Genomic DNA, 15,244 nt, shown 5'->3' on the forward strand with positions numbered 1-15,244 from the left:
GTCATTCTCTTTGTCATTCTCTGTCATTTTCTCTCATGAACCATAACACTGTATACACTACACCCTCTTTAAGTGTTCTTTCCAAACCCAACATTCAAATATTGTCCATCTTTCCACTTTATCTCAATTATGAATTCTTCCCCATAATCTCTACACAAGTGCTATCATAATATCCCACACCACATTGTAATTTGAGTTTTCATACTAAACAAAGAACTTTTTGAAAGCACAAGTGACATGTCTTTTCACACAAACACATACGCATGCGTGCTTACACCAGAAATCTATCCTGGTGGCTATGTAAAAATTCACTAAAGGCTGATCAATTACAATGATGGGTAAAATGGTAGATATTGTTCTCAAGGTTGCTAAACTCAGCATAAGCAAGAATGGCTTGAGAGACTCCACCAATAAGGGCTTCAAAAAGAACATGATGAGAACATATTCCCAAGAAATGAAAAAGCTTCCATACAATGATTTCCAAAGCATTTTCTACTCCATTCATGTTGGCCATATTCTATCTGAATTTCTAAAAAAGTGTGTTTGTGTGCGTGTGTGTGTGTGTGTGTAGTATCCACCCTAATAGATTCTGACCATCCTTTGACCAAACTTTACTGTACCTATCTTCAATCCTGTAGTATTGGGTTCTTAACATATAATTAAGCACGCTGAGTATATACTTGACACTTAGGCGTAGTATCAGGTAACTAGTCACTTAAGTTAGTTAAGAATATGATATAAATCAATGCCTATCAATCTTTAATGTGAATACAAATCACCTGAAAAAATGAAGATCCTGACTATAAGCCTGAATGGCAGCCAAAGTCCTGTATTTTTCACACAAGTTCCCAGGAAATGCCATCTATTGACTACAATAGCATGAAGGTTTTGCGCAAACTTCCTCTATGAATGATATTCTTTTCTAAACTATAGACTATATACATAAGCCCTGATAGAATGGATGTTCTTAGTCAATGAGATATAGAGTACAAAACATCAAGGATCAATAGCAAAATGAAATAATTGATGGACAATTCATTATATTATTTTCAGACATAAGACAAACCGTCCCTATACCCCCTTAACTTACTCAGCCAGGTAATTTTAGTAATTGGGGATAGTGTAATCCATAGTGTAAATATGTTTCTATAGTGCTTTCTACCACCTAAAAGCCTAAGAAGACAGAAATGGCAGGATTTCTACCATACTTTCCATTCAAAGTGTATCCTTTAGGACTTTCACAAATACTTGGTCTGGTCCTCTGAAGAATCAGAGGTGTAGTACACAATGCATTCGGGAAATAATCTAATGACAGATAGTACCAGGACATTAATGATTAAACCTGCAGTCAGGCTAATTTCCACAACAAAGCCACAACTTAGATTCTATAAGGTATAAGTAATAGATGGAAATCTGTCAGTGAATTAAGATTCTAATGTGAATCAACTTAGTAGATAGTAGGGGGACAATGTATATCACAATGGAAACCAGTAAACAAGTTCTTATTGTATGCGTTAGAAATACAGAAAGAATCATAAAATTAAGAAATCTAGTAAGATTAAAAGATCAATTATAAACAAAACTATATAAAAGTATTATTTGAATCCCATAAACTACATAGTAAACATATGTGTATATATACATAAGGAGGAAGTAGACAAACCTTAATGTTTCATTCCTTAATGGTTATACAAATAGAAAGTAAAATAACACTAACTCGTTTCTCTTCAAATATGTAAAACTCCTTAGTTGTAGGCATATCAATAATACACCAGTCATTATGTTACATTTGATAAGTTTTGAAATGCAAAGCACTCATAAAGAGGCTGCTGCTCTCCAGAAGACACTTAAATTCATTTCTCAGTAATGTCACTATTACAAATAAAAAAAATGTGTAAATCTTTTGAAAATTTTCCATCATATTTGACTGAAAGCAACTTGAAACATTTTTATATTTCTACTCTGTCACATGTCAGCATATCCTTTTGAAACATGGCAAGATGGGCTATAGCTGAAATAAAAAGAATACAAATGAGAACCTATTCAGTAATTCATTCTTTTTAATAAACAAGACTCTTGACCACAGCCAAAACCATTTTTCCAAAGTGAAATCTCAAATAGTGCTAATCACATCTCAGTTCCGATACAGTGGCTCCTTATAACAGTCAACCATAAAACAACATCCTACAGAGATGTTGCCTTCCTCTTTTACACAGCCAAGAGAGATATATCCATGGATAAAGACACAGGAACAAACATAAATCACTTTAAGTATTTTAAAAGAATGACATTTCAAGTGCATAAATCCTAACTTTCACATGTTTCATCAACATAGGCGTCCTATCAAATAAAGGCATGAAAACAACAGGATCATAATAAGAAACTCAGCATTTTAAGGGATGATCTAATTATGTGCCTGGCACTAGGCTATGTGTATATATGAATAACTAATTTTAGTCTCACAACCTTGCAACAATACCCCCATCATACAGATGGGAAAATAAAGCTAGGAGTGGGTATATAAGTTAGGCTAATACTACATATATAATAGTGGTAGAGCCAGAATTTGAATCATCAAAGCAATTTGAATCACCAAGTCTACCTATAGCCTCTCTTTTACATCACATAAAATAGTAGACTGAATCCTAACCTAAAACATGGAATTCATCATTTGGGATATGCATTATATTATGTTCCTTTTCTTAAGGAATTAACTTTAATAGGGGCTCCTGACTGGCTCATTTGGTGGAGCATGTGACTATTGACCTTGGGGTTGAGAGTTCAAGCTTCACAGTGGGGTACAGGGATCACATAAAAATATAATCTTTTAGGGGTACCTGGGTGGCTCGGTGGGTTAAGCATCCAACTTGAGCTCAGGTCACAATCTCACAGTTTGTGGGTTCGAGCCCCGCCCTCAGCCTCTGTGCTATCAGTTCAGAGCCTGGAGCCTGCTTTAGATTCTGTGTCTCCCTCTCTCTCTACCCCTTCCCCACTCTTGCAGTTTCTCAAAAAATGAATAAACATTAAAAGCAATTTAAAACAAATAAAATCTTTAAAAAAAAAAAAGGGTTAACCTTAATACAATGAATTAAGATGCTACTTTATTTTTTTTAATGTTTTTAAATTTTTTTTAACGTTTATTTTTGAGACAGAGAGAGACAGAGCATGAGCAGGGGAGGGGCAGAGAGAGAGGGAGACACAGAATCCGAAGCAGGCTCCAGGCTCTGAACTGTCAGCACAGAGCCGACACGGGGTTCAAACTCACAGACAGTGAGATCATGACCTGAGCTAAAGTCAGATGCTGAACTGACTGAGCCACCCAGGCGACTCTAAGATGCAACTTTAAAGAAAACTACTAAAATTTGTAAAAGTTTATGAATTCAGAACAACAGAAGACTGTGGCTCTGAGCCACAGTAACATTTAAAAAAAAATTTTTTTAACATTTATTTATTTTTGAGACAGAAACAGACAGAGCATGAATGGGGGAGGGTCAGAGAGAGAGAGGGAGACACACAATCTGAAACAGGCTCCAGGCTCTGCACTGTCACCACAGAGCCCGACGCGGGGCTCCAACTCACAGACGTGAGATCATGACCTGGGCCCAAGTCAGACGCTCAACCGACCGAGCCACCCAGGCGCCCCTGAGCCACAGTAACATTTAAAAAACTTCATTTCAGGGGCGCCTGGGTGGCTTGGTAGGTTGGGCGTCCGACTTCAGCTCAGGTCACGATCTCGCAGTCCGTGAGTTCGAGCCCCGCGTCGGGCTCTGTGCTGACAGCTCAGAGCCTGGAGCCTGCTTCCGATTCTGTGTCTCCCTCTCTCTGACCCTCCCCCCTTCATGCTCTGTCTCTCTCTGTCTCAAAAATAAATAAACGTTAAAAAAATTTAAAAAAAAATAAAAAAATAAAAAATAATAAAATAAAAAACTTCATTTCAGTTATTGCATAGAATACAAATGACAATACGCTGGTGAACTGCTACTAATAAAAGAAGTGAGCAGAGTTATTGAAACTATGAATCCATGATAATCTATGTTATACAGTGCATATACAGACATTACCACCATCTTAATCATATCTAGAATTGTTGCAGTGTCTCGAACTCTGACTGTTCAGTTCAAACAAGAAAATGGAGAGGAAATACTAGTAATTTTAGGTAAGAATCTACTACCTGGTGAATGAGACCTGGTAAAGTGCTGAAGAAGATAAAAGGGAATGTCTTTGTATAGTAAAGACAATGAGTACAGACTTTTGAACAAATTTTATTGTACTGCAGATAAGACAGTCAACATTTCACACCTGTAACACAGGAATCTTCACAAATGTGATTCTGGTGCAAAGCGTATCACAAACACATGTCACAATTTATCAAAGCAGTTAATTTTCTATTTCTACTATACTGCATTAACACTTTACCTCTCAGTTCCTCAGTCAGGATCTAGGAAAAGGTGAAACTGAGAAAACAGAAAATGTAAAACATCTGTATTACTCTCTCACTCAAAAAAAAAAAAAGTCTGTTCGGTGGATGTGGGGTGGGGAGGTGGGTAGTGAGGAGAAAAAAAGAAAAGGTCCTTCAGAGCCTCATTCAGAATCTACTCAAATTATTACATATAGTTTGAATGGCTTGTATATCTCTTATTTTCTAGTTCACAAACAGTAAGAAACAGCCAACAAATGGCTAGTTCATCAAAGCAAGGAATTAAATATGACCCTCTTAAAGGCATCAGAAAGCAGACAGAGTTCACTCAAGGTAGGTACCCGTATCTCAGCTGCACTTGATGTGATCCTATGGACACAGACCAGTGTAACATTATTTATTTCAACAAATATATAAAGCAACTACATGTACTATGTTCTCTATAAACTGCAAAGATTATAGTATAAGGCAAATTCACTTAGTGCTTAGAATATGCCATGAACACTGTACTAGTCTTAATTATCATTTAATGTTCACAGAATCTCTGTAAGGTAGGCACATTCAATTTCACAGATTTTAAAAACTGCCTTGGGAAGGGTTAAGAACATGTTCAAGATCACACAGCTGGCAAGTGGCAGAACAAATCTAGGTCTGTCTGAATCAAAGGCCCATGCACGCTCTAGTCTAGACTACTATCCTATGTTCATCATGGTGATCCTCTGTCATCAAGAAGTAAATCAAACTTAGCCACCTATTTAAAGGGTGAAGTACTATTTTTACACAGATTCCCATTTAAAAAAAACTATTATTAATAAAGACAAACCTCTATTTATAATTAGTTCCAAGAATTGTAGACAACCATGTTTATATTATAATTTTTACCAGGAATTAGAAATGTGATGTGAGTAAACATTTTCTTTTTAAGGATGTCATTCATCTAATTAAATACAGTAAAAAAAATAGTTCTTGGACTTGTAACTAATTTGCTAATTTGTGCAAAGCCTAGAATCAATAGCTGGCTAACAGCTAATCAAATGAGTTAATAATGAAGGCAAAAAAAACCCCACTCATATTTATATTTGATAATTGAAGAGCAATAATAATATAGGTAATAATACAATCTGTACAATTCAAAATGATGGAAATGTGCCTAGAATCATGCCTCATAATACATATTTAGGGATTTGAGTCATGTCATTTTTTGCTCACTGTTCTTCTCCAAACTGGACCGATCTCAGCATAAGCACAATTGTAACACCTGTCCTCACTGGAAATTTCCATGACAAATCTAAAAGGCACAGGCAATATGAATTATCAAGGTCTCCATTAGGACAAATGTGCAGGTACAAATTTTCACACACAAAAGTTCCAGTCAAAGGTGGAGAGGATATCCTACACGGTATGAACAAAGGAGACTTCTGTATGCATTTTTTTAAACCTCCAGACCATTATGGAATCAGCAGGGCTTCTACTCTCCTAACCCTCATTTTCTCATGAACCAAACTCCCTTCCCAGAAATACATCACTTTTATTTAGTTAATAGTGATAAATACTTATTTTAACTGCTATGAGCTGAAACTGACCTTGTCCAAATATGGAAAATAGTTTCTCTTTCCAAAACATGAAAACTGCTGACTCTGGCTTTAAATAAGCCAGAAAATGCAAACCTTGTCTAAAAAAGAACCAATCTTACAGCCAATTCCTGCTTTCTCAAATATCTCCTAATTACTCTCATGGACTTGTTTGCTCTACTTATTATAAAGTCCTGGTAATATCATCAATGCTCCATGAACATGTATTTTCTGAGCTTAATTTTATTTTTGATGTCTACCATGTTTTAGGCATGTGATATCAAAATATGAATATCATTAATGAATCGAAATATGTTTATTGGAAGCTTACTAGGATTTAGGCACTGAACTAAAAGTACTTTGCAAGTAGTATTACATATAGTATTCATAAAATTCCTGTGCCTTTAGGTACTATCCAAATAGTATTTGTCCATCAATAAACAAGTGATTTTAATTTATTATATCTTTTAAGTATCTGAAAATTGCAAAACGCGTATCATCCCATTATACAGCTGATGAACCTGAAATCTAGAAAAGGTAGATAACCTGCTATGACACACAATTACACAGAGTACAAAATGGATTTAAGACTGGGACGCCTGGGTGGCTCAGTAGGTCAGGCATCTGACCCTTGATTTCAGTTCAGGTCCTGATCACACAGTTCTGAGTCTAAGCCCCACCTGGGGCTCTTGCACTGACAACTGAGAATCCTGCTTGGACTTCTCTCTCTCCCCCCACTCTCTGCCCATCCCCTACTCACGCTCTATCTGTCTTGTGTGTATGTTTTCTCTATGTCTCATATAAATAAACATTTTACGCAAAATGGATTTAGGACTGGTAAGAAATCTGTGTGACTCCAAAGTCCAAGCCCTTATCCACTGTCTCCAGGAACTCTCATGGTACTGAGTGACAAGCAAGATAACACTACAATGTAATATGTAGGACACTGAATTTGTCCCAATTTGCCCAGGACTTGACAGGTTTTAACACTGAACTTCCTGCATCCTAGGACCCTTCAGTCTTGGTAAAACCAGGAGGGGTGGTTACTTTCATGATAGGTGTCTTATCAGTGGCATGGAAAAAAAATAAAATAGGAGTCTGTACAGAAAAAGGCAATCATTTTTTATGCCTTAATAGTATTGAAAGAGGCTAAACAGAGTGACAATTGAGTTGAGCATTACACAAACTGTAATAAACACCCTGGAGAAAGATGGCAAGAGTAGACCAGACACAAAGGCAATGTAAACAAACACATGCAAAAAAATCAACTGGCAGGCTCTAGGGTGGGCACCTAGACTGCAGATCTGAAAGGTGGAAACAGGGAAGTGCAAATGGAAAGGAAAACATCATCTAGGAAGGAACAGGATAAATCTTATAAAAAGAAATTAAGCATGAGGATGCGGTTTTAACTTCCACTTCCCTTCACAGTTCTACAGAGATAGACTTTAAAGAAATAAGAGCTTTCACTTTATGATTTAGTGATGAATATATGTGCCTTGGTAGGGGAATGCCAAGTGACTTATTATAAGCAGCAAAAGATCTCGCCTTTCTACAGTCATTCTCACAGTGCACTAGGCCCTTTCTGGCAACGATTACTGTGGATAGGGAGAACTAATGCTCTTTCTTAAGTAGAAGGGCATGTTTCAATCCTTCAGTAGGCAAGAGAGTTTCGCCCAGACCATATGCACTAAGGATGGGATAGAACCCAACAATGGAATATCCTTAAGCACTAAAAATGAGAGAGTGGGAGATGCGAACAGGCAGAGCACAGAGACCTTTTAGGGCAATGAAAATACTCTGTATGATATTATAATGATGGATAGATAATATGTCATCATACATTTATGTGTCCAAACTCATAGAAGTACACCACCAACAGTGAATCCTAAGGTAAACTATGAACTTAGGGTGATTATGGTGTTTCAATTTAGGTTCACGTTGGGTAAAAAATGTACCATTCTGGTGAGTGATGTTGATAATGTCTGGGAGCAGGAGCATATGAGGAATCTCTGTACAGCCCTGTAAATTTTGTCATAAATCTGAAACTGCTCTTAAAAACCAAAGTCTTAAAACAAACAAAGGAATGGGATAGTAACAAAGGCCAACATTAAAAGGAGGTAAAGAGGGGCACCTGGGTGGCTCAGTCAGTTAAGCATCCAACCTTGGCTCAGGTCATGATCTCACGGTTCATGAGTTTCAACCGCATCGGACGCTGAACTGTCAGATTCTCTCTCTCCCCCCACTCAAAACAAATAAACAAACATTTTGAAAAAGGAAGAAAAGGAATAGATACTTGTCAGGCAAATAACACACGCACATACACATACATACCTACACTGCTTTCTCCATACCTAAAGTGAGAGAAATAGAGAATTGGCCAGTAATCTCACATTTATTTATTAGAAATCTGTGACTTACCATTTGTTGAAAATCTGCTAGTTATTCACCATACCACTTTTTCTGGGCACTCAGTGTGACTCCATTTCTTAGCTTTCCTTGCAGGGAGGAATGGCCAAGTAAAAAAGTTCTGCTCAATGCAGTGTTAGCAAAAGCCATGATAACCACTCCCAGTATGGGCTTATAAAAACATCCTATGAAACTTGCCAGGACATTTCTCTCCTCACTCCTTGCCTGAATATGGACTCAGGGGACTTAGGAGGACAAAGCCAGGAAGAGGATAAAGAACTTGATTCCTTGAATGACCCAATGGAAAGCCACTTTATCAGGACTTAAGTACTGAACTATGCCACATGAGCAAGAAGTAGAAAGTATTTTAAGTCACTAAAAATTTAGACTTTACCTGTTACACTTTTCACTAGGCCCTGTGGGACCTCACTCACTGGGACTCTGAAAACATTATAATAAGCAAGTTTAAACCTTTCTGTCCTTCTACCCCATTAAATCATAAAAAGGGACTTACAACACACACACATATATATATGTATATATACATAGCACGGGTGTGAAGAAGTTTGGATGCAAGGTAAATTTAAAAAAGAATAAAGCACATTTCTTAGAACAAAAGGTTCAGGGAAAATGAGAAGGAAATGAACATGGTCTTTTGAGAAAGAGGTGACTGAGAAGCATCCAAGTATATCTGTTCACCTACATGATGAGAACACGAGTCATTAATTAATTGGGAAGATGCCACAAATACATACTGAACAAGAAGGAAAAAATGACTCCATAATATTGGAAAATGAATGGTCTTGGCAAAAAATACACTCTCAGTATTAACCAACTCACATTTCTACTGCGGCTATTTGGAAACAAAACTGTAAGAGGTATTTTTGCAAAGGACAAATACACAAGAAAGGTGAGAAGAGGCAAATTCTCTAATATAACTGGGACACCATAACAGGATGAGAACAAAGGGATCATTTTCTTTTACAGGACACTAGGATTACAAGTAAAAGTCCCTTTAGTCATGCAGTAAATACTCAAAAAGTTTTGCAAAGCTGAGAAAACAAGGGAAGAATTTTCTTTCTTGGAATTTGGGGGTGTTGATGAAGAACAATGCTTTTGATCAAAAGGAAGATGAGGGGAGAATATTTTACTTGTGAAATTGCCAGAAGGAATATGTGCTTAGGCTAAGAAGTTAACAAGAATTTATCTTTACATACTGCAGAATAAAAACAGTAGGCAAGGATTCCCACAATGAAAGTTTAAGAAAAAGGTTATAATTCAGGGCATATATCCTGAAAATTAATTATAAATGAAGAAGCCTAGTCATACAGAGTCTTACTTTAAATACCTGACCCAAGGAGGTATTCAAGATAATGCTATATCATATCTAATTATACTCCATTAAATGTTAGATTAGAGATCATCTTTTTTCTTCTTTAGGACTTTTAATTTCTCTCCAGCTTTTTTATACACACAAAAAGAAAACAATAGTCCAATGGCTACAACAAGAAAAGTATTAAGGCAAGAATAAACAAGAAGTGTAATGAAGCTGTTAAGAAAATCAACTCTAGAGCCAAAGAACTGGTTCAATCCCAGCTGGGCCCACTTACTGGCTATGTTGAGCAAATGACTGAATTTCTCTAAACCAAGTTTTCCTTATATATACAACAGAAACAATAATAATACCGATCTAGCAGGGCAAAGAGCTTAGAAAAATATCTCAAAAATAATAAGTACTATGCATGTTTTATCTGCTTCTATTATCTTTTTCCTTATAACTGTCCTGGCTTTTCCGCCAGGAAAACCAGGGTTCGGGGAAGGAAAAGGAAGTAACATTTACTGAACATGGAGGAAATGTCACATATAGTGATAGAGTGTCAGAAGTGCTGGCTGTTCCCCCAACCATTTCTTCTCCTTCCTGGAAACCCAGCTGTACCACATCGCCCAGCCTCTCTTATAGTAAGATCCACCCACATACAACTGAGTTCTGGCCAATGGAATGAAAGCAAAAGTTATATGGAGACCTGCAGGTCTGGGCAATTAACATTCTCCAAGTCTTTCTCCTTCCGAGGCTGAAGTGACCCTGCTGAAGATGACAGAAGTCTTGGAGGAATGCTGCCAAGATCATCCAGTTGGGGACTTAACAGGAATGACAGTATGTCATATTGGAGGAAGTAAACTTTTCTGATTCATTTGTTACAGCTGTTAACCTCCCCAACCTAACAGAACTAAGCTCCATACCTATACTCTCAGGTTTAATCCCTATCATGATGGCTCGAAATAAATGTTATCAAAGTTTATAGCTAAGGAAACGAAAACTCCAAGAAGTTATGGAACTATCTTGTCCAATATCATGAATGTAATAAGTGGTAGGGCCACATCCAGGTTAATCTCCAAGGTTTTTGATCTTTCCACCCTCCACACAATACTGCAACATGGAAAATGTCTTTCTTTTCCTCGCTCTTACTGATTTCCTCACTTTTTTAACCACTGGAACTTCATTCTTTAAATTTAAACTTTTTTTTTTCATCTGTATATCCCATTTGGGAGATCCAAGATGACCCCTCTATTACATTCATCTCTTCTGCCTCATTCCATCCACATGTGTTCATGACCAGGAAACAATGCTCTTAACCCATCTGTTACAGGAGACACAGATTTCTAGCAGTTTTCCAACTGGCTACTGTATCAAAGATGGTGAATGGCAAAGCCAGAGATAAGAAAAGGTAAAAACTCCCAAACTATCAGTGATTTCCAAAGTGGGCTGTATTCACTGGAGTACATAAAAATATTAGAACTTCTGTCTCATAATTTTTGCCTTATTTATCCTTTAGCTTTTTTATACACATTTTATAATATAAATATTATATGAATATAATAGTATATGTGTATAACTTATAAATAAATTTTAGTGAGTATGGTCAAATTTTCTTCTGATAGTATATAATAAAAAATAAAGACCAGTAAGTCTAGGTAATAAATCCAGTCTCCCCCCTCAGATTTAAGATACTGTGTTACAGAAAATGAAAACAAGAAAACTTTCCACATATGTGCATACAAACATCTCCCTGCTTACCAAATAAAATAAACTAATTCAATTAAAATCATATAAAAACATGTTTTCACAAACGATTAAATTCTTTAAATAAAAATCGAGATTAAAGCTAAAGTACATGATGTTAATGTCTCTGAGTATAATCAAGAAGAATCCAACAAGTTAAAACAATTATCAAACTTGGCATTATTTGGAACTATAAAGGAGTTTTCTTCTGAAAAGTATAGTCACTCAGGTTACCTTTATTTTTAAGAAATAAACTCAAGTAACAGATGTCCTGTGTACCTTTCAGAAGAAAAATTCCAGCCAAAAGATTTAGTGCTTACAGGGAAAATAATTAGAAAACCTACTTCTGAATAAAAAAAAAGAAAAAAGAAAGAAAGTGAACTAGGCAAAATCAGTGGATGATATAAAAGCCAACGTTAAAAGGCTTGCTCTCTATTCACTCTTAATGTCCCACCAACATGAAATGACTAGAGAAAGAGGTGCTAGGCTGACTCAAGGAGACAAAGTCCCCCAAGTTAAAGGAACTAAAAGCTGTTTTCATAAAGACTGCAAAATAGAAAATCTGCCTCTGCTGAAATTTTCATGCATCTGACCTGCACCCTTAAACAGCAGGTCTTTTCCCTGATTAGTCTTACCCCCTAATTTAAAAAGGTCAGTTTCTCAATGCAGGTCACCTCCAACCTGGCAGAATCCACACTGAAAAATAATGAGGTTTACCATTACCATTCCTTCTCATCAATCCAGAGCAGCTGAAGTTGGTTTAAACAAACAAAAATCAGTAGCATTTTATAAGGTGGCGAAAACAATATTCCCAAGCAATTTTTTTTTTTTTTTAATCCTTAGCAACCTAACATTCCCACCCTGCATTGTGGACAGTCACCTAAGTCTTGAATGAAATCAAGGCAAAGAGAGCAAGAATAAAGTTATGGGAGAAACGTGACTTTTCTCATGAATGCCACAAAAAGCACCTCGAGGTGTCTGTATCCTTGACACAGTGTTCTTTTTCACTCACTTGGGCAGAGACAGAACAAACTTGTTCATCAGCCCGAATGTAAATGCTTCTGCGTGGACCTGCCTGCTGCAAATCTACCCCACTCCTTAAAGGACATAAACCGTAGATCTCAAAATACAAAAATAAGAGCACATTCCAAATTATTCCTCTGAGTGACTAAACAAATCAATTACATGGAATTATTCCTTAAAATATCAAGCTCCCATCACAAGAAACTGCAGACTCTTCCCGTGCAATCAAAAGACAGTTATTCCGACAAACATGTCCCCGCCCCTATGTTGATTTCAGCAGGAAAACTAGAAAAAGTTCCAGGAGCTTTCCTTCCAGGAGCTCCTCCTTGCAAACAAACCTCCAACGCACCCCAAGATCCACCACCCCACCTCCACGCAGACCACCCACCCAGAGTGATCAGTCACAATGATTCGCCCTACACTACCTCCGCAAGCCTTTCCGCTGCAAATCTGGAGACCCCAGCCAGCAGCAACCAACCTCCTTAGCTCCCTCGCTTTGCGCGAAGCTGCCTCCTTGCTGGGGATCCGCTGTGCTGCAAGAATGTTCCCATGCATCAGACTCCTTGACTGGCTCGCGTCCTCTTACCCCCAACTCCACACCTTTAGTAAGTAACAATGTATACACAAGCACAAAGAGAAAATGCACACAGGTTTCGAGCCCTCTGCTCCGTTCCAGAAGCAGAGTGCGGGTTGGTGTCCGTGGGGTGCCCGGCGCACATCTCGTGGACGTCTGGGTCGAAGGAGCAGACGAGGCGGTAGTCTTTGCCATTGCAAAGAAACGGCAAATCCCCCTGAAATTGGTGGAAATTTTCACGCCACCCCGACAAGCTCCCTGGGCAGAGCCTGGGTATACCACGTAACGTGTCACAAGAGCGGGGACCCGGACGGAGTGATTCGCCGCTATACCCCCCGCGCTCAGACAGAGCCTGGCACAGAGTGGGCGCCTCCAAAGTCCATGTCTGTTCCGCCAGGGCTCCCTCCACCACGGCTACCGACCCCCTGTTCTCCTGAGTCCTAAATCGCCTCAAATAACAGCCCAAGTTCGCCTTTCTCTACCGTGGGCTGCACAGCCGGGCAATCGGAGCCCGGAGTATCAACATCGGAAGGAAACTCTCGCCAAGAACCGCGCGCCGGGAGCGAGGGCGCACGGAGAAGGGGCAACAGCGTGAACCAGTTGAAGGAGCGGATTCTAACGATTCCCCAAGCATTATGCGGTCTAGGCTACTTGTTCTCTAGCTGCCCGGCAGAGCAACAAACTTACTTTCTGACTAAAAAGGGTCGCCGTGGGGTGAAGGTGGCGCCGTCGGTGCCCTGCCTACTCCCGGCTTCAGGGCGCTCAGTTCCGGCTGCGCCCCGCCCGCAGGGCTGCCCGGCTCAGGGCAGTACGGCCCTCAGCCCCTGCCCAGCCCTGCAGGAGTGGGAGCCTCAGGGAGCCCCTCTACACTCGGCAGCCTCCGAGGACCATGCCCTTTCCCCAAAATCCGCGAGCCGGAAAGCCCCGGGGCAGCAGGCGCCCAGGCTGGAGCGGACCCTGCCTGCTCGCGCCTCACTTACCCTCAGCACCTGAGCGCGGCGCCCACTACAGCCTCCGGCGCGACGCGGGCACAGCCCGAGGGTCCCGCTGTAGTGGCGAAGCTTCCTACTTGCGACCAATCCTGATGTTGAACCCGGTGCTCTGTCTGGTGCCGCGCTCCGCTCCCTCCCAGCGCTCGCGGCGCCTCCAAAAACCTGGCGCGGCGGAGTTCAGGCAGCCGGCTCCCCAGCCTCGAGGAGGCGGAGACGCGTGGAGAAGAGGAGAGACGCTGGGGGGCGGGGGGAGCCGGCGCGCAGCCGGGCTGAGCATGCGCAGCGCGCGGCCCGAGGAGGCACGAGCCCGGGTGCAGCAGCACCTGCCCGCCCCTGGCCGGGAGACGAGACTCCCAGCCCCTGCGCGCAAATCCGCGAAAGGGCGCCTCACCTGAACTCGAAACACCTGAAGACAATTAACCCGGTTCCGGTGCAGGAGTGTGAAGGATGTCCTGCTGAGCGATGGGGAATTAGAGCCGCGATGCCTCCTTCCTTGGCTACCCTAGTGTAGGGGCCCAAGGAGGCGCGACCTGCGCGGTACACAAACCTCGGGCCTCCCGCAGACCGGGAATTCGTGGAATCTTTAAGGCGCTCTAGCCAGGGAAACAAACACTTCTGCTTTGGGGCTGAGAATCGGCGAATCCGGGGGGGTGGGGTGGGGAATGAGGTGGGGGGGACAACGCTGAACTTGAGAAGCCGGAAGAGGGGGCATTTGGAAGGTTTTACCTACTTGTCCTTAGGCAGAGGGCATTGGCCAGACAGGCTGTGTTACCGACCTGTAGTCTCATACAGTGTGCTTTCAAGCGGGCGGGGGGGGGGGGGGGGCGGCGTGAAGGGGAGAGAACAGTTGCGATGAAATAAGTACAAGGATCAATTTGCGGTGTGTGGGGCTGGAGGGGGGAAGCACTGAAAGCTTTGTTTATTCAAAAGCATGTGCTTTGGACAATGACGTTACTCTGAAATTTCTACAGAATGTTGTAGTATTTTCTCGCAGAAATGGCTCTCTTCACCCCCAGCTCAAAACCTCAGGGTAACAATGTCCCAGCCCCTCACCAACTTTGTGCAAAGTGAGTCTGACAGGCAGAGGAACGCCAGTCGGGTCAAACTCATTGGCATGCATTTCCAGCAACCCCAAGAGAAACCCGGGTTCCTCCGAAGGGAAAAAAACCCCAAGGGCTTTGCTGAACCCCAGTCTTGTGC

General features: G+C 40.5%; 1 protein-coding gene across 5 annotated transcripts in view; it reads right to left on the minus strand.

The window, feature by feature from the left end:
• Nucleotides 1–14,253, minus strand: part of CNTN4 (contactin 4) — a 914,517-nt gene extending 900,264 nt beyond the window's left edge. For 3 of the 5 annotated variants that reach the window (XM_058726188.1, XM_058726182.1, XM_058726183.1), the window contains exon 1: nt 14,033–14,252. The gene's annotated coding sequence lies outside the window, so the exon portion shown is untranslated. Of the gene's footprint in view, nt 1–8,406; nt 8,506–14,032 lie in introns of those variants that run through there. The other 2 variants (XM_058726189.1, XM_058726185.1) reach the window with 2 other exon arrangements.
• Nucleotides 14,254–15,244: the final 991 nt, after the last annotated feature.

Source organism: Neofelis nebulosa, chromosome 4 (assembly GCF_028018385.1).
Source record: "Neofelis nebulosa isolate mNeoNeb1 chromosome 4, mNeoNeb1.pri, whole genome shotgun sequence".
NCBI classification, from domain to species: domain Eukaryota; kingdom Metazoa; phylum Chordata; class Mammalia; order Carnivora; family Felidae; genus Neofelis; species Neofelis nebulosa.